The 20,665-nt window shown below is 40.2% G+C and overlaps 1 protein-coding gene across 6 annotated transcripts in view; it reads left to right on the top strand.

Moving 5' to 3' along the window:
• The window catches only part of Cdh11 (cadherin 11), a 158,278-nt gene that overhangs the window by 63,675 nt on the left and 73,938 nt on the right, over window positions 1–20,665 (top strand). For 5 of the 6 annotated variants that reach the window (XM_005078646.4, XM_013119491.3, XM_013119493.3 and 2 more), the window contains one exon: window positions 3,325–3,452. The gene's annotated coding sequence lies outside the window, so the exon portion shown is untranslated. Of the gene's footprint in view, window positions 1–3,324; window positions 3,453–18,592; window positions 18,776–20,665 lie in introns of all 6 variants that reach the window. The other variant, XM_040740751.1, reaches the window with a different exon arrangement.

The following is a 20,665-nucleotide window of genomic DNA, read 5'->3' as shown; positions in this document are numbered from 1 at the left end:
TCTCTCTCTCTCTCTCTCTCTCTCTCTCTCTCTCTCTCTCTTTCTCTCTCCAGTCATCTACCTACCTATCTACCTACCTATCTATCTATCAATCCATCTATCTCCTTTTCTGCCTTCTGTGTCTGTATTTCTGTTATGTGAGCAAAAAGTGAAAAGATGACTATCTGAAGGTCATGAAAGGTCATCTCTGGAACCAAATTTACTAGTAGTTTCATCTTGAACTTCTTAAGTCTCTAGACTGTGAGGTAGATATTTAAGCTACTTTTCCTGGAGCAGTCAAAAGAGAGGGAGAGAGAGAGAGAGAGAACATGGATATGATTCTAACCAAGGGAGCCATTTTTCTACCTAAGTATCTCACAAAGATAGCCCCAGCTATTATATTGATTTGAGGAGGTCACATACTTTCAACCTACCAGATTTTATCCTGTCCTCCAATTAATGCCCTTTTTACATGCAAAATATAATCAATCCATTTGATCAGCTTCCTAATCTGACTTGTTTTAAAACTAATTTTATACTTATTTTTATTGAAAATATATTTTATTTTATATAATATATTCTAATTATCATCCCTTCGGCAAATTCTCCCAGATCCTACCTATTTCCCCACCCACCCAAATCCACCCCCCCCTTTATTATTTCTCATCAGAATACATAATGGCATTTAAAAAAAAGATAAAATAAAACCAAATGAACCAGAATAGGAAAAAAACAAACAAAAACACAAAAAAAGTGCCCAAAGGCCAAGAAACACATACAAAAACAGAAACACAAAAACACAAATATGTTCTCATGAAATCTCAAAAGTAGAAGCCCCAATAAATACTCAAAAGGCATGTGAGGTAAAACAACAATAGCAAAGGCCCTGCTATAGTTTTATGAGAAAGTTCCTTTTTTCTTAGTCATCAACTACTAGGCTTAAGAACGGTTTTTGAGGGAGGTCAGTGGTAGCTCATACCTTTAACCCCAGCTCTCAGGAGACAGAGGCAGGCAGATCTTTGTGAGTTCAAGGCCAGCCTGGTCCATAGAGCTAGTTCTCGGACAACTCTTGTATAATCCTATATTGAAAAAGATTGTCCTGACCAGATTGGCATCTAACAGATACACAATAAAAAGAACCCAATCAAAACAGTTGCATACTTGCCTTCGTAAAGCTGAATGAGAATCCATAGAGAAAACTAATATTTCATTTATGAGTAGTTATCAGCTGAAGATAGTTGAAGATGGGGACTCTTGCCCACTTCCTCTTTGAGGTTTGGAATCCCATCTATCCAAGACTTATCAGTTCTATTCATGATGTCACAGTCTCTGTAAGTTCATATGTGTGTGGGTCCTACTGTATTTAGAAGGCCTTTTTTCCTTGGCATCCTCATGCCCTCTGGCTAACACAATCTTTCTACCTTATTTTCTTTAGGGTTCCCTGAACCCTAAGTGATGGCAGGAGGTAGGGTAACAGTAGTTTTAAAGTTCCACTTCTCCTCTAAATTTTTTCTATATCAAACATCGAAGAATCAAATTATAATTCATCTTGAAGCCAAATCCCATATAGCTATAATTTGTAGACCCAAATACATTATGTGCTTCCGTGTTATGGTTTTTTGGGAGGCATAAAGTGAATAAATTTTTCATTCCAAGATGAAGCAAGTAAGGAAGAAAGAGTTATGGGTCCCAAGCAAGTGTAAACCTAAGAGGGAGAAACAATAGTTATGAAGGCTCAAGAAAAATCGGCTTCAATTTGAAAGTTCTATTTTTTCAGATCCATTGTACCAAAGTCACCTCCCCTGAGGTTCCCTTAATGTTATGTAATTGCTTTTGCGGGTCTGGTTGAGATCCAGGTCTTGAGAGCTAAACATGTGATTTATTGGTGGTACTATATTTGCTGCCTGGCTACAACAACTCCATGTTATATGAATGCCTACATGTGTTTCAGGATAAGCCCAGGGCTCTCCTGTCCAGCGGCACATTTTAGATGATTTTTGTTTTGTCTGTTTTATTTTGTTTGAATGTGTTGTATTAAGGATCCATTATATAGAGAAAGGAAAAGCAGATTTTGAAATAAGCATAGCACAATAAATAGTTAATGAAGATTTTGATTAAGGTTCCCTTGCAAGCCGAGCTGGTCATAGAAGGAGGATAGACAAGAGCATCTGTAGGCTGCAGTCTTAAGTATGCTTTAGCAGTCAGCAGCTTCTTGAGTTCAGTGCCTCAGTTTTCAAAGATAACAGCTGTTTAGACACTCCATATACTTTCTGCATTCATTCAACTAATATATATGAACAGCTGCTCTGGGATAGGAAACATGTTAAACACTTCAGTAGATATAAAGTTCAATCAGACCAAAATCTAAGCAGGACACAGCTCCTCCCACACAGAAAATCCAGATTTTGTAGTAGTGAAGGAGAAATGCAAGACTGATGGAGACTGACAAGCATGCCCACTCCTGTCCTCTGATCTTTTACCACTCTCCTTCGTTGTGCTTGAGTAGATCATCCCATGAGAACCTTTCAGTTCCAGAAAGCTCTGCTTCTCACTTTGTGAGGGAATTCATGGCTTTGAATCAGAGTGTATAATAACTAGAAAATTGTCTCTGAATGCTTTTCATATACCATGCAGGTGTTTTTGCAAGTGATGATGGGGGATGTCCTCTGTATGCTGTAAATATATACTTCTCTTATTGGTTGATGAATAAATGCTGATTGGCCAGTAGCCAAGCAGGAAGTATAGGTGGGGCTACCAAACTAGGAGAATGCTGGAAAGAGGAAGGCAGAGAGGAGCTGTGAAGGAGATGCCATGTAGCTACCAAATGAGTAACATACTGGAGCATTAGGGGTAAGCCACAGCCTTGTGACAATACTTAGTTTAAAAGAAATAAGTTAGTAATTAAGAGAGAGCTAGCCAATAAGAAGCCCAAGGCATCAGACAAACAGTTTATAATTAATGTAAGCCTCTCTGTATTTATTTGGGCCTAAAGGGCTGCAGGACCTGGCTGGAAAGAAACTCTGTCTTCAAAGTGGATGTGTCATTCACAGCACAAGCACTTGGATAGTCCCCCAGCTTTATCTTTGTTTTCAAAGTACTAAACACAAATGTGGTTAATCACACTACCCTGGTAATTCTAAATCCACAAGTTTCCCCAGTTTTTCATCCAATTGCAATAGCATATTTATATTTTCTTTGTATGCCTAGGTCATTGTCTTTGAAGAGAAAAGTCTGTCTTATGCAACAGTCTATATCCAATATAAAGCAATATAAAGCAGTGGGTCACTATAGTAATTTCTATGGCATCTATATTACTAATGATGCTTCTTTATATTTTTCTTTCAGGAATCATTGTGCTTTTGGATTTCTGGCCCTGTGAAGACACTCATTTCAGTTGTTGTCTGTTGATTGACCAATCAGATGGGTGGAGTATGTTATAGGAATTGGCAGCAAGTGTCCAATGGGTGAAGAAGGTAAGATGGATCAGCAATATTGAGGGGGTCACATGTTACTATGTCTGTGAAAAATGGGAGTTATGATTACCAGTTACAGTTCTTGTGTCTTGCTTGAGCTGGAATTGCACTAAACCTGAAGTGGAATTTTACAGGATGGGCAATCCATCTCTTTGGCTTTAAGAAGGCAACTATTCAACTGTTTTGGTTGGGTTCTCTTTTTGTGTACCTGTTAGTTGTCAATCTGGGGAGGATAATCTTTTTGACTGAATTCTGTTGGGAAGAAAGGAGAGAGACTATCGATGATCCTACTCTGATGAGGACATGTCCAGACAGACTGATTCAGATGACTGCTATACTGCATTTTGTCATATTCTTTTGAAGGGAGTTCTTAAAATGAAAACAAGGTGACTTACATTCTACAAAAAAAAAAAAAAGGAAAAAAAGAAAAGAAAAGAGAAAGAAAGAAATTGCTAGGAGGCTGGAGCACTCATACCTCAAAGCCAGCAAGGCTCAATTTTGAGCCAGAAGTCTGATTTTAATGCTAGTACCAGCCCTGCTGTTCACTGACTGAATGCCTTTAAGTTAATGAGCTCCTTACTGAGACAATACAGTGATTGGATCCAGAGTCTCTGACAGTTTTTAAGTTCTAGAATTTTCCAAATCCATTTGCCTTCATTCCATTCACTCAGTGATGACTGATATCACTTCCACAGGCAATTGATATTGTATCCCTAGTTAGAAATTTCTATTTCAGATATGGTCTCACTATGTAGCCCTGAGTTACCTGAAACTCACTATATAGACCAGGTTGGCCTCAAATTCATGAAGATCCACCTGCCTCTGTCTTCTGAGTACTGACAGAAATTTTTAACATTAGTTCTTTTGCCAAGGCTTGTTACTTTCTTGGATTCTAGATCTATCTATCCAAATATCTGTGTCCATTGTATATATCTATATATTCCAATATATGTGTACAGGCGAAATAAATGCATATCGCAAATTTTCCTCTAAATCTTCACTATGTCCTATATCTCACATTTCACTGGTAGGATAAATGTTCAACCAGACTAGAAACACAGGACAGATCCCATGTGTGCTTCATTCTTTACCTCTTAAAGCAACTGTTTCTAGTAGATTTCCATACATGCTAGTTTCAATCATTCCTCAATTAATTTTTTTGTTCATCTATTCCAACTGACCCTGTACAATGCGAAGCAAATTATTCTCCAATATTACTGATCTTTAGGCCTCCCTAGCTAGTTTCTTCATTAGCTCAAAGTGTTCCATCCTCCATATACTCCTTGAGAAGTATTTCTAAGTCTGTGCATCTTTCATACACATCTTGAGAAGTGTTTCTAAGTTTGTGTAATATGTTATTCTTCTGGTTCATCCCCTTAAAGATAGAGCTATGAATTCATTGTGATTTTCTTAAGAGATCTCCAGGATCCTGTAATAAGAAAGCCACCCTTTCAGTGACCAGACTCATGTTTCAGCTACTCTTTCTGCACACATACACTTTGTTGTATGTCCCCCCAGTAGCAATCCATTAGGATACAGGCTTATTTTCCCCCAACAATACCATTTCTCTTCTTTTTATATCATAGCTTGGACCTCATTATCCCTAAAGAGATTTGTTTGCTTGTTTTGTTTCATTTTTATTTCCTAAGATCAATTTGTTGTTGACTCCTAGACAATAGTTCAGTGGCCAGGGATTACACCATCCACAGTAATTTCACATCAGGCCATAATTGTCAGCATATGAACCACTTTTCTAGTCACTGTGATCCAACAGGAACAGCTCAAAGGAGGGAAGATTTGTTTTGGCTCATTTTCTCGGGAAACAGAGTTCACTGTGATTGGGAGGGCTGGCTGGAGAGCAAGTCCTTTACAGAACAGATGGATATGACAGAGCACCTCACCTGGTGGCTAAGGGGTGGGAATCGTGGGTGGGATTACTAAAATCAGCTAGCTGGCATTGCAAGCTTGCCCTGTGTCAGGAGCATGCTGTTTCTAGAGGTGCCATCACCTTAGTCCTTGCTTTATGCTGCAGCTACTGTTATTATTCAAAGATTTTACATGAGAAAACACACCCTTAGAGAGGATAAGTTGCCCCTGGCAATATGGGGCAACTTTTTATATTTTTAGTGTGTATCAATGGAATGTCTGACTTTTCTTCTAGCTGTGCCATTTGCCAATCTCCTTCTGCCTTTCCTCTAAATGAATCTGCTAAATTATGAGCGAAAACATTTCTTCTTTGGTCCTTTGAAACTATTGTTAAAAAGACAGTCATCCTTTCTTGACTCCCCATGGGAGGCCTCACCCTCTTCAAGGAGTGGATAGTGGGTGGTGTAGGGGGAGTGGGAGGAAGGGAGGGAATGGGAAGTGGGATTGATATGTAAAATAAAAAACATATCAATTTTTTATTGCTTTAATTTTTTTTAAAAAACAACAAAGTAAATTTCATGGAAAGTTTTTTTTTTTTAAATGATAGTCATCTAGACACCCTGAATGCAATGCATAAGTCTTTGGAGATTTTCTGCATCTTTTTGTCTCATATATTAATGAAAGTCTGTTTTGGGAGAGAATTTCCATTTGAGAAGTCTTCAAACGATCCCCCTTCCCCATGCACTGGTTAACAGTTTATAGGAAAACAAAAACACAAACAAAACCACAGTGCATGAAATAATCAGCAGAGGGAGCAAAGCTGCCTCTCCTGGTGAAGCACCAGCCTGATTAGGAAATTGCCAGGCTGAGGTGGGCTGCCCTGGTGTGGCATCTCCTATGCTCCTTTGCTCTGGAGCCTGGTTGGGCAGATGTTGTGCACTTCTCCTGGGGTCATGCCTGTGAATGCTGATCACCTTGTTTCGGCCCTCTGAATTCTTCACTAGGATGTGCTAATAGCATTTGCTATTTTTCTAGATAGTGGGGACAGGTAGAGGGAGATACAATGAAATAGTTAAAAGTTAAATAGAAAACACTTATAGGAAATCTGTTAGATTTGTTTTTCTACCTAGAGATTAAATGCACCCTTTTCTTTGGGACTTTGCATGACTTTTGTTCAAAATGAGAAAGCAAAATATTTTCATGCCTCCAGAGAAATCATTGAGACCAAGGAGCCTGCTGGCTGCAAGTCCCTATGTAAATTAAAGAACACCACACCACCACAGCGCCCAAAAGCCAGGACACATTCGGAATAGACTTTTCGACTTTTGAGGACAGGGTTCTGATTTTAACGAAAGGGCTTTTATGTCTCAGGTGAGAAGACAGCTTATTAATGCTCATCTTCAAGGAAGAACAAAGCAAAACAAACAAGAAGTTTGACTCAAGACTTAGTGTCTTAACTTTGGGGGCTCAGATAAATCTAGAATATATGTGTTGTTAAATATGGAATAAGGATAGGCGCAATGGATGGAGCCCAAGCCATGGAGAGCATATTAACCATAGTTTATTATAGCGAGACCAAAAGGGGGGAAACAGACATGACAAAGAGAGAAGATGAGAGAGGATGAGACAGAGAAAAAGATGAGAGTAAGAGAGAGAGACGAGAGTAAGAGAGAGAGATGAGAGTAAGAGAGAATGAGATGGGTTGGTGGGAGAGCATGGGAGGAGGGGAGGGAAAAGGAGAGGGACCTGGAATTGATACGTGAAGCAACCTTGTTTCTAATTTAAATTTAAATTTAAAAATAAAAATAAATAAAAAGAGAATGAGATGATGAGAGTAAGAGAAGAGTAAAAGAGAGAGAGACAAGGGTAAGAGAGAGGAAGAAAAGAGTAAAAGAGAGAGTAATCAGGCAGGGGTCAGTCCTTTAAAGGGGTCCTTTGCACCTGCTTGGTTCACACAGCACTCTGGGCTGGCCAGAGTGCAGCCTCAATGCATCCTGCCAGGTAACAGGGCAGGCCAGCATAATGCCTGAATCTTTCATTCCCACCTTTATTTATGATTAAAAAGAAGTGGGGGTGTTAGATAGACATGGCAGGTTAGGGAATAAGGAGGTTGATGTCTTAAGACTGCTTCCTGCTGACCTGGGGACATTGACCATCTTTGGGGAATCTTGAGAAAGTTGGGGTGTTGACACATCCTGAGTAATTGGTTGTTCCATCGCAGTCCTGGCTGTGTGGAACTCTCTGGCACCTCTGTAGATCTGCCAAGATGTTAGCAGAGCAGAGGACAAAGTTAGGTTTAAAATTTTTTTCTTAGGTTCTAGTATTTGAGGGGAAGATTGTAAGATAAGGGAAGGGTTCCGGAAAGGTCCCAAGATGAGGGAAGGGAATCCCGGGATCAGGGAGAGGTTGAATATCTGGAGTGAATCTGACCTGTTTGGATGGGTCCAATTTGGCTTTCTGGAACTTACAAGAATCCTTTGAGTTTATGAAAACAAAAGAATTAGACATATTAACAGCACATTAGAAGTAACTTAGCTGAAAGCATTAACATTTTTAAAACTGACAAATATTTTCAGCACAAGGAAAGCACCTTAATTTTGAGCTTGTAGTTATGATTATATAGTGGTATAGTTGTTTAGCACTCTGTTGAAGTTAGATTAGTAGCTTATAAGAACTTTATTGATTAATGTTAAGACTATGAAAAGTAGTATAATGAAAGAGAAACCTGGAATATTCTTTAATTTTTAATGTCTCAAATTACTTTATTACATTACCATATTATATAGATAAACCTTAGAATACCGGTTCCTGAAAACTGTTTTATGACAGAGCTTTGCCTTGTCTTTTACTTTAAGCTGGCAAAGCTACCCGCCGTCAAAAGCACCAGAGTTCTTGAGAAGGAAAAGATTTTACCTGAGATTGGAGAATGAGAGACTTAGTAGCTGACTGCATGGACAGCCACTCCCAAGGTTCTCCACAGTTGTTGAAGTCAGAGGATACAAGGACACCTGCCTTTTTCTGATAGTGAGACCTGTGGACCCGGGGGCTTTTTAGGAAGGCTTTCCTACCATTGACCTGAGCAATGTGGAGAAAGTCGATTCCATTGTCCTGTAGTCCAGTGAAGAGTCCGTTGAATCAGTTGAGGTGAAGGGCAGGGTTGCTCAGTGGCCAGCGTTGCCACTTTTGTGGGTGGAGTTTCTTCAGTGTCCACCAGTCTTCTTGGAGGAAATGGGGTGGTGCCAGCAACTGCCCTGTCTCTCTGTTATAGAAAGGTTTTAAATAATTTAAATGCCATGTTCTCTAGATCTCTGAGCATTTGAGGACTGTTTGTCTGTTTAATATATCTTAGTAGACAAAATTTATCGTTAGTGACTTATCTTAAGTACATGGGTGACTACAGAAAAATCCCTTATGTAATAGCTTTACCTTTGTAAACAGCTTACAGGAACGGCTAGGTGATATAAATACTTTGTTAATTTGAAATAGACCTTTATAACTTTAAACATAATAAATAAATTTAAATTGATTAAACATAACAATTAAATTTAAGTTGACAGAGATAAGTGGATATCAAACAGGACTGAATAAGAGTAAAAGACAGAACCAGAGTGTAATTTCTGATTTGTAGGTTGTAGCAGACAGACAGGTTTAAAGAGACAGTCAGTGATGAGAAGATAGATCCATTGTAAATAGAACAGGGGACCCTGGAAAGGCACAGTATTCCATAAACAAGCCATGGAAAGCCGAGTCGGTGAAATAAGAAATTAGAGGCAAAAATAAAAGTGCAAAAGAGACAAAAGGTAAATGAATTGTATATGTCAGCAGGCTTTGCCAGCAGAAGTTGGCTGGACTGAGTGGGCGTGCCTAAAGCTAGGTCACTCGGTAAACATGGTGGCTTCAGTAAACACCTTTCCAAGCTAGGCCACATGTTAGGCCGCATGGTTAAGATCACCAAGATGGCAGCCTTCATAGGCACATTTCTGTCTGCCAGGAGAAGTGGCCTTTTTTCTCCACGAGTGAGGCAGAAAGATGTGTGACTACCATAGGTCTAAGAAACGAATGAACGGCCAGTGTCAGGGTATAAAACCCGAGAGTCCCCTCGTGGGTCTGAGCAGTTAAAAAAAAAAAACCTGAAAACCCCAAACCTCATTTGTAGGGAAAAAATAAAAAACTCTCAGAGTGTCCTGAGCAGACACTAAACCAGGATGAACAGAAGAGAGACAAAACAGGACATTCCCAGGTGGAAGGCGGTTCTTGCCCTGAGACAGCTTTAGCCATGATGGGAAATGGCGGGAAGCCTCTGTGGTCACCGGGAGTTTTAGCATGCAGGGAACAGAAAAGTCATAGAAGTGGAGAAGAGTAAAGGCCGCATTTCTTTTTTTTCTTTATTTTATTAATTTAATTTTGAATAGCTTGCTCCACACGTCAATCCCAGTTCCCTCTCCCTCCCCTCCTCCTGCATCCCCCCACCATCCCCCCCCCAGCCTCCCACCCTATCTCCACTTCCTTCCACATAGGGGATATCTAGAGTCAGTCATTTCACTCATGGCAGGGTGCAGGCACTCTCGTAACAGTCCAGGCTGAGAGAGCCTCCCTATTTGTGTTATGGACACATGATGTCTGTTTGTATGCCAGGGATAAACACTGATCCACTGCTCAGGGCCCCATAGGTTGCCCAGGCCTCCTCACTGACTCTCACACTCAGGGGGTCTGGATCAGTCCCATGCTGGCCTCCCAGCTGTCAGTCTGGGTCCAAAAGCTCCCCCTTGTTCAGATCAGCTGTCTCTGCTGGTTTTGCCAGCCCATTCTTTGCCAATTTTCTCGCTCCTCTCTCTCTGTCACTGGGTTCCATGGGTTCAGTTCAGTGTCTAACTGTGGGTGTTTGCCTCTGCTTCCATCAGTCACTGGATGAAGGTTCTAGGATGGCTACAGACATCAAGTTCATCAGGAATGGACATTTAAGGTGGTCTCTCCACTATTGCTTAGCTTGCTAGTTGGTGTCATCCCTTTAGATCACTAGAGGTCTCACTGGTGCCAGATCTGTCTTCTAACCTATGACTCCCTCTTCCCCCTATTCTACCCCCCCACTCAACCTTCCTGTTCCCCCATGATCTACTCTCTCTTCCTCTTCTTGCCACATTTCTAACCATGGATAATTGGTAGATTGTGGGTGTCAAAAAGTAGGCCCATAGGTTGATATGGGGGGGGGGGCAACTTCTATGAGAGAGTAAGAGTATAGGACACAGAAGCCCAAAAAGGCAAAACTGCCAAAAGCTTGTAGCTGAAACCTCATCCATGGGAAGTTATTTCCTGTGAGTGAGGATGAAGATGGCTCAGTACCATCTTAGAACTCATCAGCCTGAGATCTCAGCCAAGGGCGGAAATGACCTAAAAAGCATAGCAATCAGTAAGTCTTAATTCATGGAAGCAAATGGGGATGGGACTCACCAGACATGGCGATGGTGGATGGAAGAATCCAGAGATCCTTAGTTGGAAAAGCCACCAAGTTGAAGTTCTCAGGTTGTTGGCATCTCAGTTAAAGCAAAGGAAGGAGGAGATGCCAGAAAACCTGTCGATTCACTGTATCAAATGTTGTTAAATATGGAATAAGGACCAGCATGATGGATGGAGCACAAACCATGGAGAGCATATTAACCATAGTTTATTATAGCAAGAATAAAAGGTGGTGAAGACTGACATGGCAGACAGAAAAGATGAGAGAGGATTAGATAGAGAGAAAGACGAAAGTAAAAGAGGATGAGATGATGAGAGTAAGAGAGGAGTAAAAGAAAGAGAGACGAGAGTAAGAAAGAGGAAGACAAAAGTAAAAGAGAGAGATGAAAGAAAGAGAGAGGAAGACAAAATAAAAGAGAGTGTAAGCGGACAGGGGTCAGTCCTTTAAAGGGGTTCTTTGCACCTGCTTGGTTCTCACAGAACTCTGGGCTAGCCAGAGTGCTGCCTGAGTGCATCCTGCCAGGTAACAGGGCTGGCCAGCGTAGTGCCTGAACCTTTCAATGTGTCAATTTATTTTCTATAGATTGCCAAATTATGAGGATTTTAGAGATTCTTGATCTGGTCCTTGTGATTTGCCACAAACACAAGTAGAGATGAAAAATACATTTTTCCGTCTTTAAAAGATGCTTGCATCCACATAGATCTGTATGATGTACTCTAATTCAAGAGGTAAGTAATCAGAGTAGAGACTTTCAATATGTGATAGAGACAAGGCTGGGTGGGTACTGAGGAACAGCTCTTGGGTCCACCTCACTGTAGCTTATGCTTCCATCCCTAGCCTGTCTGTAACTCAGGTAGGATTCTCACTTCACCATCGGAATTCCCCAGATGGCTGCAGGATAGATGTCAGCCCTGCAACCCTGCTGGGTACTTAATAGAGCACTGAAACCTGCAAATGAATGTCTTGGAGAAGTGAAAGGGAAGTGTCCTTTGCAGAAAAGCAGTGCAAGAGCACTCACACCCTGCTGAGTAACAATCAGCAGGGGCTTCAGGTCACAGGTCACCCAATTATTCCTCATTTGCATAGAAGTCAATTCCAGAAAGCTGCTTGGAGGGCAGCACACCTGTGCTGCCAAAACCACCAGGCTCTGAATTGTCACTGATGGCTCTAAATGCTGGCAGCCTGCTGCTGTGTCCTTTGTGCCTGCTGGGGCTGTTTGGGAATACACATTTCCTATTTCAGGATGTAGGCCACCGTGGAGAAGGAGGCCAAGTATCTGTCTGCAGCCAGTGTCGCTGGACTCATAAACAGACATTTTGTTCACTTGTTGACTGTATACTGCAGTTCCTTGCTAAGTGTAATATGACAGCTACTCCTTCATTCAAGGAACAAATGCATGATGCTCTTATGGGGCTAGGTCCAGGGAATATCCATTTTTTCCTTCTATGAAATCCAGGCTAAAGGATAAGCTCACATTAAAGTGCAGGGACTTTATCTTGCTTTTTTTAACTCACAACACACAAAATGACCATTTTTAATTATTTTTTATTTGGGGAGGGGGTTTCCGAGACAGGGTTTCTCTGTATTGTTTTGGAGGTTGCCCTGGAACTTGCTCGGTAGACTGTTCTCAAACTCACAGAGATCCGTCTGCCTCTGCCTCCCGAGTGCTGGGATTAAAGCTGTGTGCCACCAACACCCGGCAAAATGACCATTTTCAATAGTAATTTGGTGGTGTTTATTGACCATTGTTTTAAGGCAGGCACAGCCTTACATGATTTGCAGTTATTAGCATGTTGGATGTCACCAAAACTTTGACTGGCTGGTGTATTGCGTTAGGTGTTCTGGCAGATAAGGACACTGAGGTACTTGCAGAAGATCTCAGGACTGACCATGGATAGGTTGGTTCTCTGCCCCTGTGCACATATATAAGTGGGGTATCTCCTAGCCACTGGTTTGCCTCTTCTAAGTCTTTTGCATCTTGATTATCATTCTCAATCAAGTTTTGTGGAAGGAAGTTAGAGGATGATATTTATTACAGTTATTATGGTATAGCCATGTTTGAAAACCTTGTAACAGATTAATAACTTGCATAGTAGGTTCCAGCACCAAATGGGTTCTGGGGAGTTGCTTTTCATCAACCATCTTTCACAGATGAGACTTATTTTATAACTTGAACTAGATACTGAGCCTGATGTAAAAATCAGTGTCTATATATGGATATGACGGTGAAGCTGTAATTGTACCTGTAAAGAATTCTCTACTGAATTCTGTTGAAGCAGGGCTGGCAGAAACATATCCAAAACACAGTCACATCTGTTAATGCTACAAACAGAAAGGCTAACTGTGCTAGACAAAATCAGAAGAGGCTTCAGTGAGGGAGGTAGTCACTGGGTTTAGAGTTGAGTATGGGTAGGACTGACCAAGAGAAGATGAGGAATGATTTGCCAGGTAAAGGGACTACTACAGAAGTTCAGCCACCCTTGGTCATGATTAAAGTATGCTATAAAATTGTTTATGCATAAACAAATAAGATTATAGAATAAAGGTGATTTAAAATTAAAATGGAAAACCTGTTGCTCAGAAAAACTTTGTCCACCATGTGTGCTTTAATGTGCATCCCTGTAGGCCACCACCATGTTTGGTGTATACATAACTGTCGGAAGAATTTCTAAGCAGTTACAGGAAGATGCATTCAAATAGCCATTCATGTTCATGCAGGTACCCAACTGTTGTCTCCTGCATACTCCTCTACATCACATTTTTGTAGAAAGTTGCTTTCTTCTTTTAATTGTGCTTGATTTGGTTAAAACATTTCTGTTTGCTCTATAACAAATTTCAAACCCAAGGAAGTGTTTAAAAAACAATACAAGAAACCATCATGAACCTTTCACCTAGAGTCACTGACTTATGAAAGTCATTTGGTTGTGTTCTACGCAATGGGTTTTATGAACTGTCACTCCAAATCAGGACACAGCTTGTATTTCATTTAAATAGTGACCCAAGTAGGTTTCTGCTTCCATGTTCTTATGGACAGAAATAGCCCTGATGCATTGGCAACTAAGAGCATATTTCTTGACCTGCCAGAAGTAGTTGGACTGCCCTGAAAATACTTGTAGACAAAGGAGACCATGTTTGGGGACCTTAACCTTTGGGGAAGAATTTGACCCTGACTTAATTGATCATCAAGGGCAACCATTTTGGGAAGAAGGACATATTCCCTGTGCTTGTCTTATGTGCTCAGTGGTCCATAGAAGCAACAGACAGTTCATTTGAAATCCAATCTCTTCATTTTCGACAAGCAGCCATTTACATGGCATTATCTTTTTTTTTATTTTATTTTTCAGTTTAAATTTAGATAAGAAACGAGGTTGCTTCACACGTCAGCTCCAGGTCCCTCTCCCATTCCCTCCCCTCCTCCCGTGCCCTCCCCCCAACCCCCCCCCCCGTTATCCCCTCATTCCCCCAGGGAGGGTGAGGCCCTCCATGGGGGTGTCCAGGCATTATCTTTTCTGTTGTGCTTGTCAGTGTCGACACAGCATCTCAAAGGCTGGTATAGGATTCCCTCTTTTGAAAGATCAAAGCATCTCAGCATTTCTCAAGTTATCTCTAAATAGCAGGACAGGCAGGAAATAACCCAAAAAGCCAATGTGACAGTGTTTTGTAGCCATGTGATCTAGATATAAAATGATTGCTCTCAGGTCTGTTTCTTTTTTTTCTCACAGAAAACAATTCCTGAAAGCATTCAGGGCACACTTTTTCATGGTCTTTACAGGACATAGTTGCTTCTTTTTTTTTTTTTTTTTTTTTTTTTTTTTTTAGCTCCAAGGGGGTTCTTTCAGGAGAGGAAAGTGAGAAAAAGATATTTCTCAGTTGAAGAAAGGATTAAATCTGAGCACAATAAGGTGGAATTTAGAGGAATAATTTCCTGGACATTCATTCTAGCTCATTTAGACAATAGACACACATGTATTGGGTGCTAAATTTGTATTAGCACCTGCCAATAAGTTAATGATACTTCCTAACCTAAGGGAACTCATAAATCTAAGCAGGCATCCTTTGTCCCTTTCTAACTCTGCTGTTCCCTTAGGGTGGAATCTATAAGACATTTCATCTGTCCCTAGATAGTTTCTGAAGGAAATCAAGCCTTTGCTCGTATGTCCTCCATGGAATCACATGGTTCCTAAACCACAAGATTATCTTTCCCTCTAGAGGCTACTAACCCAGATTACCCTTTACCCTATGGAGAACTCAGAGATGAAGGCAATGAGAGAAGAAAGGACTGGGAAAGAAAGGTAACAAGTCATATTAAATCTGTCACCAATTCTTTGTGTCTGTGGAGGATCCAGAAGGTTACAGTGAGACACCTGGCAGATGCCTCCAATTGGAAGCTTCAGAGAAATTTTGAAGGGGCCAGTGAGTTCACCCTTTTGAGAAGCTCTGAATTTTAGTGTGTGAGCACCATGCCAAACACTGTTAGGTTGCCATAGTAACACTTCCTATACTTTGTACTTCACAGAAAAAGCATTTAAGAAATTGGTTACATACATGCGAAAGCTAGTGGTAAGTACCTCTCTAAATCAATGTGTGGTTGGTTTCCCCAGCATCATATTTCTACCCATTGCAGATATCATGCTGAATCTCTTGACACCTCTAATCATATGTCTTAATTCATACTTAATAAACATACCCAGGCATATACCTAGGTAGTAGATTGCTTTTCTAGCATGCACAAGGCCCTAGGTTTAATCTCTGGCATTGCCATTCCCAGAAATGATTGGAAAAGATACAAAAAGACTCGTGTTGATTGGCCTAAAGTATGCACATTATTCCTGAGCAATGAAAGGCAAAGCTTGAGGCTTGAATAGTTTCATTCTCTGCAAGGCTTGAGGCTGGACAAGCCTTCACACTACTGCAACGCTGAGCTGAGCAGAATGACTAGTGCTCAGAGTTAAAGAACATTAATTTTACATTTTCCTCCTTGGTGCATCTTCACTGGGATGCAATGTGGCTTTTTTAGTGCACATTACATCTAGTCGCTTTAGTTTGAGGCATAAGATTTAGAAACTTGCACCCTTTCATAAGATGCATTTCCAAGATCATTGCCTGGTATATTAGACTGATATGAGTCCTACATCTACTGGATGCATCTCCAGAAGCCCTCCTCCCTCCTACCAAGTAGCCTTCCAGCCACATGTTGCTGTTTGTTCTTGATCCTCCATGATTCTTTGAACCTGACATTCTCCCACCCACACGCTTCTCTCTGCACCCATTCGTCTAGATTTGAACATGAAATCCTCTCTTCTTTGTAGAGATTTCAGATCCTATGATAGTGATGACAACTTCTTAACCGTGTTCACAGAGATCTTGGTTCCTCACGATCTCACTGTAAGTTCCACAGACCCTTTCCCCTCATAGACTCTTTTATCCATTAAAATGCTGAAATTATGTTTTACAACTCTTTTGGCATAAAAATAAGTATAATATTCTTCTCTTCAAAATTTTATTTTATTAATTAATATTTTTCATTTATTTTATACACTGACCACAGTTGAACTTAATTTTTCTGGTTACTGCCATTGCTCTTAGCTGCTCACCATAACTCTTGGTAATACTCTATTGTTAATGTCATTGCATACTTATGTCCATATACTAAGGCCATAGAGGAATCAATATCAAACTAGCTTGGAAATTTCCCATCTGCTTGTTAGTTTTTATAGATTCAGAAAGTTCTCTTCAGGCTGCTGGAAATACAACATAACTGCTCTATCCAGTGTTGTACCCTAGCACAGATGGGTATATAATCTCCAAGCTCCTCCTCACACTGAAGAGCAATTGGCACTGGGTAGTTACCAAGTAAAGAGGCTCATTCTTTACTGAGGATATGGACCCTGGTCATTTTTGTATGTACCGGTGGATGGCCCTGTCTCCACAGCAACCCACATACAAAAACATAAATTAAACATATTGAGTTATTAAACAAACAAACAGAAAACACCAAACAAGCCCTATGTGTTTTAAATTGTAAAATAACAAATAATGGTAAATTCCATTTTTCCTTTTGACTTTAAAAGAAATTAGAACCTTTTTGTTGATCTCTAAGTGACTATGAGCCCTAACTTCATACTTACTGTGCTTAATGGAGAAGTCAGTCAGTGCTGCTCTTCCTCTGTTAATCCACTACCATTTAGTTTTCTTCAAGTTTGCAAGGTTTGGGAGAATACCCTTTGGGCATTTAATAGCATAGTATCTGCTGGGGTATATGTGCATGCTTGCTTGGTGAACAGGCTTTGAAAGCATGAGACTTAGTACCTAATCACCTGATTTTCCACTGCTGTTAATTTTGGCAGACTAACCGCTAGGATAATGGTTTCAAACCTATTTTTTTAAAGGGACAGACAGGATTTGTTCCTCACACTAACTGAGTAGCCCTTAAAAGTTTGCATTGCACTTTCTGTAAACTTTCCACTCTAGCTACATGAATTAGCATCTAATTCATCTCACTGTATGGAGGAGCAAACTGAAGCTGAGAGTGCTTAAGCAGAATCTAAAAGCAGAGTTGTGTCTGTACAGGGTCCAATACACTATAATATGCAATGAAGACAGAATTTAATATTTATCTCTCACTCACAAAACAAAATTGGTGTTTCTCCTGAATAGACAGCAACTAATCAAATTAAGCCAAAAAACTGTTTCATTTTTCCTTTAACTATTTTGTCAGTACCAAAATATTTGAGAAACTGAAGATACCAAACGAGTGGTATTCTTTTTAAACTAAGTAGTAGAAAGGTGTTATGCTTCTCAAATACCTTGAGATAAAACATTTACATGGAAGATAGTTTATTTGTCCCTCAGATCTATAGATTGCAGTGCCTGGCTGTCTCTGTTGCTTTATATCTGTGGCACAGTAGAACACCATGACTGCAGTGCATTCTGTAGCAAAGCTGATCACTTACTGGTGACTGGGAAGCTAGAAAGAGAAAAAGGAAGCTATCCCCAGACTCTGTTTAGGAAATGCTTCAGTTAGCTACCTTTCTTCCCTAGATCACACCACTGTTTGTCATAGTAGTTTGAATGACACTTGAGATTCAGCTCTATCACTATGTTACCCAGTGTCTCTCCTTCACTACAGGATTTATGGTCCTCGGTTTTGGTGGAGAACCTTCTTCAGCTTAGCCACTTCAAGGCTTGCTTTGAATGTAGGTTCCATCTTACTTAGGGAGACAGAGTTTCCATTTCCTGGGTTAACATACACTGGAAGAGTGAGAAGGAAATCCTGGGCCAACTCATCTCTAGTAGAGACAAATACGATGGATCAAGTCTTTCTAGCCTAGAGGACCATGCAGGGTGATCAGAGCTACTGTGAGACCACATCACACCTCACATCACTTCAAGAGTGCCTTGGTGTCTGTTTGTTTTCTTTTCCAGGTGTTGTTACCAAGAGTGTACCCTAGTTAGAATACAAATGCTAAATTTCATCTCAATCCAATCTGTCACAGACTCTGGTATATATTGCAATAAGCCTTCTATGTTCTTGAATGAATCTATAAGATTAACTTTTTCCATCCCTGTTTTCATTGACAACTTAATAATCAGATGCTTATTATGGTGATAAGAACAAAACTACAACTGTGATCAGAATGTCTGGTCACACAGAAATTTACTGACATCTGCTCTGGACACAGAATTTAAACCTGCATCTGTACTCTGTGCCTCTTCCCAAGCATTTTGGCTGTCCTGTCCTTTGAAGGAAGGTTAAGAGAAATTTCCTATTACCTGGGTTCTGTTCATTGTAACTTAGGAAAAATGCTGTTTCCAACAGACCAGAAGCCATGTTGGGATGACCTTGCCCTACTCTGTATGAAGTGCATGAAGGAGTGTGGGTTAAGAGGGTCATGAAACAGCAGGAAATCAAGTGTGAGATGGTTCCTCAGAAGGGTATGGAAATGTAACACTGGCATGCCAGTTAAAATCACTGCCAGAGTCAAAAGGTATGATGAAACAGGTAAGATAAATTATGATGGAGGAGAAACAGATTTTATTTTAACTTCCAGCCATATGGAATAAGGGTAGAGAGTAGGTTTCCTTGTACTTCTTATGGCTGCAGTGAAAAACCATTTAATGGCTTTGCAGCTGAATTGGAATCGGGAATCAAGCCAGATGCTAACTGTGCTGCCCATGTCCCCCTTTCTATGATTACTCTTTGCCCCATCCATTAGTTTTAGGGCCTATTGCTGTTAAATGGCACACCTACTTCTTCAGGGACTCTGCTGATACCATGTTATCAGCATGGAGAGTCTCTTTGAAGTCTAATTATTTCACTGTTGACTTACATGCCGCCTTTTGAGAGGATTTCTCTTACTTCACAGAAAATACCCACTTGGTACTCATTATGCCCCTCTTCCATATTTCATTATTCCATGTAAGCATTTAAAGACTGTAATCATTGGTGAATAATAATCTTTGTGTTGTCTAAGTCACTTCTGTCATTGGCAACCCTCAAAGTTCTAGATATCTGTCCTTGTCTGCGTTCAGAGGGCCAAGGGAAGTATGATCCACACCAGTTACCTTTCTAAATACTTCTAGAGTAAATGACAGAGCAAGCATAAAATCTTTGAATGGTTCCATAGGATTGCATGGCTGCGTTGATTTACTAAACAAAGGATGTAGATCTTGGGTTCATCTGAATTTCTTGGGTGGGCAGAATCTTTGGACATCTCTGAGTTCCTCCTGGATCATCAGTCAGATGTGAGTGGCAGTCAGTCCTGGAACACTCCACTCCCAGGATGGCAATGACTGCAAAATCGTTTCCCTATGTGTGCATTTGTGTATTAACCCTGGCCTTTTGTGCTTTCCTGATGTATCTCCCTGCAGGAAAGATTACATCTGTAATACTGTGGGAAATTGGGGCTGACGTGTAGTATGGTACCCAAAGTGGTTTCACTTGAACAAGCAGAGAATAATAGTCATGCACTTAAATGTTTATAAAGCCTGTTAGCATGAATTTTTGAAACAGCACTTATAATACTTTATTCTTGACAAATGGTGTTTGTAGCCATTGAGATATTTTATTTCAATTATATGCCAGCATTACACAGAGAATTCTAACAATAGCCAGGCATAAGCCATTTTTATTGTATTCCGATCACTATTCCAGTTGTTAAATTCAACTGGACAGTTCATTAGGATGAAAAATTAACAACACATGTTAGGGGAAAATAATCATGGAACATGACAGCTTGTGGAAGCTTGCCTATTCAGGAAAGCAGACAGATGACAAACATGCCAATATTTGGAAGAAATGGCATGAGCCTATTATTCCTTATTCATGTGCTTACCAAACTTGTATTCAAGGCTGTGGGAAAAAATAGACATGACCATTGCTAATAATGAACCTACAATTGAGTTTGGAAGACTAGAGAGACTTCTGCTGTCAATTGCTTGGCATTCCAGAAAGTTGTATGAGTGCTTCAAAGATTTTTTATTAATATTTATGTTTTCTTGTGTAGGCGCCTTTAGAGGTAAGAAGAGGGGGTCAAATTCCCTGCAGCTTGCATTGTGGACAGTTATGTTCCATCTGACATGAGTGTTGGGATCAGAACTTGGTTCTTCTGGAGCAGGGATTTCTCTTAACTGCTTAACACTGTTTGTAGCCCAAATGTATACACATTCTATAACTTAGAAATAATTTATTCTGGACTTAGGAAAAAACTTTTAGGCCTTGAAGAGTAGAGAGATGCTGATTAGCAATGTATGTTCTAGAAACCTTAACTGCTAATGACTAAGATGTGTTGCTTTTGAGGGACAGGGACACTGTCTAGAATTAGATAGAGAGGAATTCACACATTATTTCATCATAAAGACTAGCTAAGTCTTTACTTTCAAAATGGACAAT

Source organism: Mesocricetus auratus, unplaced genomic scaffold (genome assembly GCF_017639785.1).
Source record: "Mesocricetus auratus isolate SY011 unplaced genomic scaffold, BCM_Maur_2.0 Super-Scaffold_100714, whole genome shotgun sequence".
Lineage (NCBI taxonomy): Eukaryota > Metazoa > Chordata > Mammalia > Rodentia > Cricetidae > Mesocricetus > Mesocricetus auratus.
This window is presented reverse-complemented; position numbering and strand designations above follow the sequence as displayed.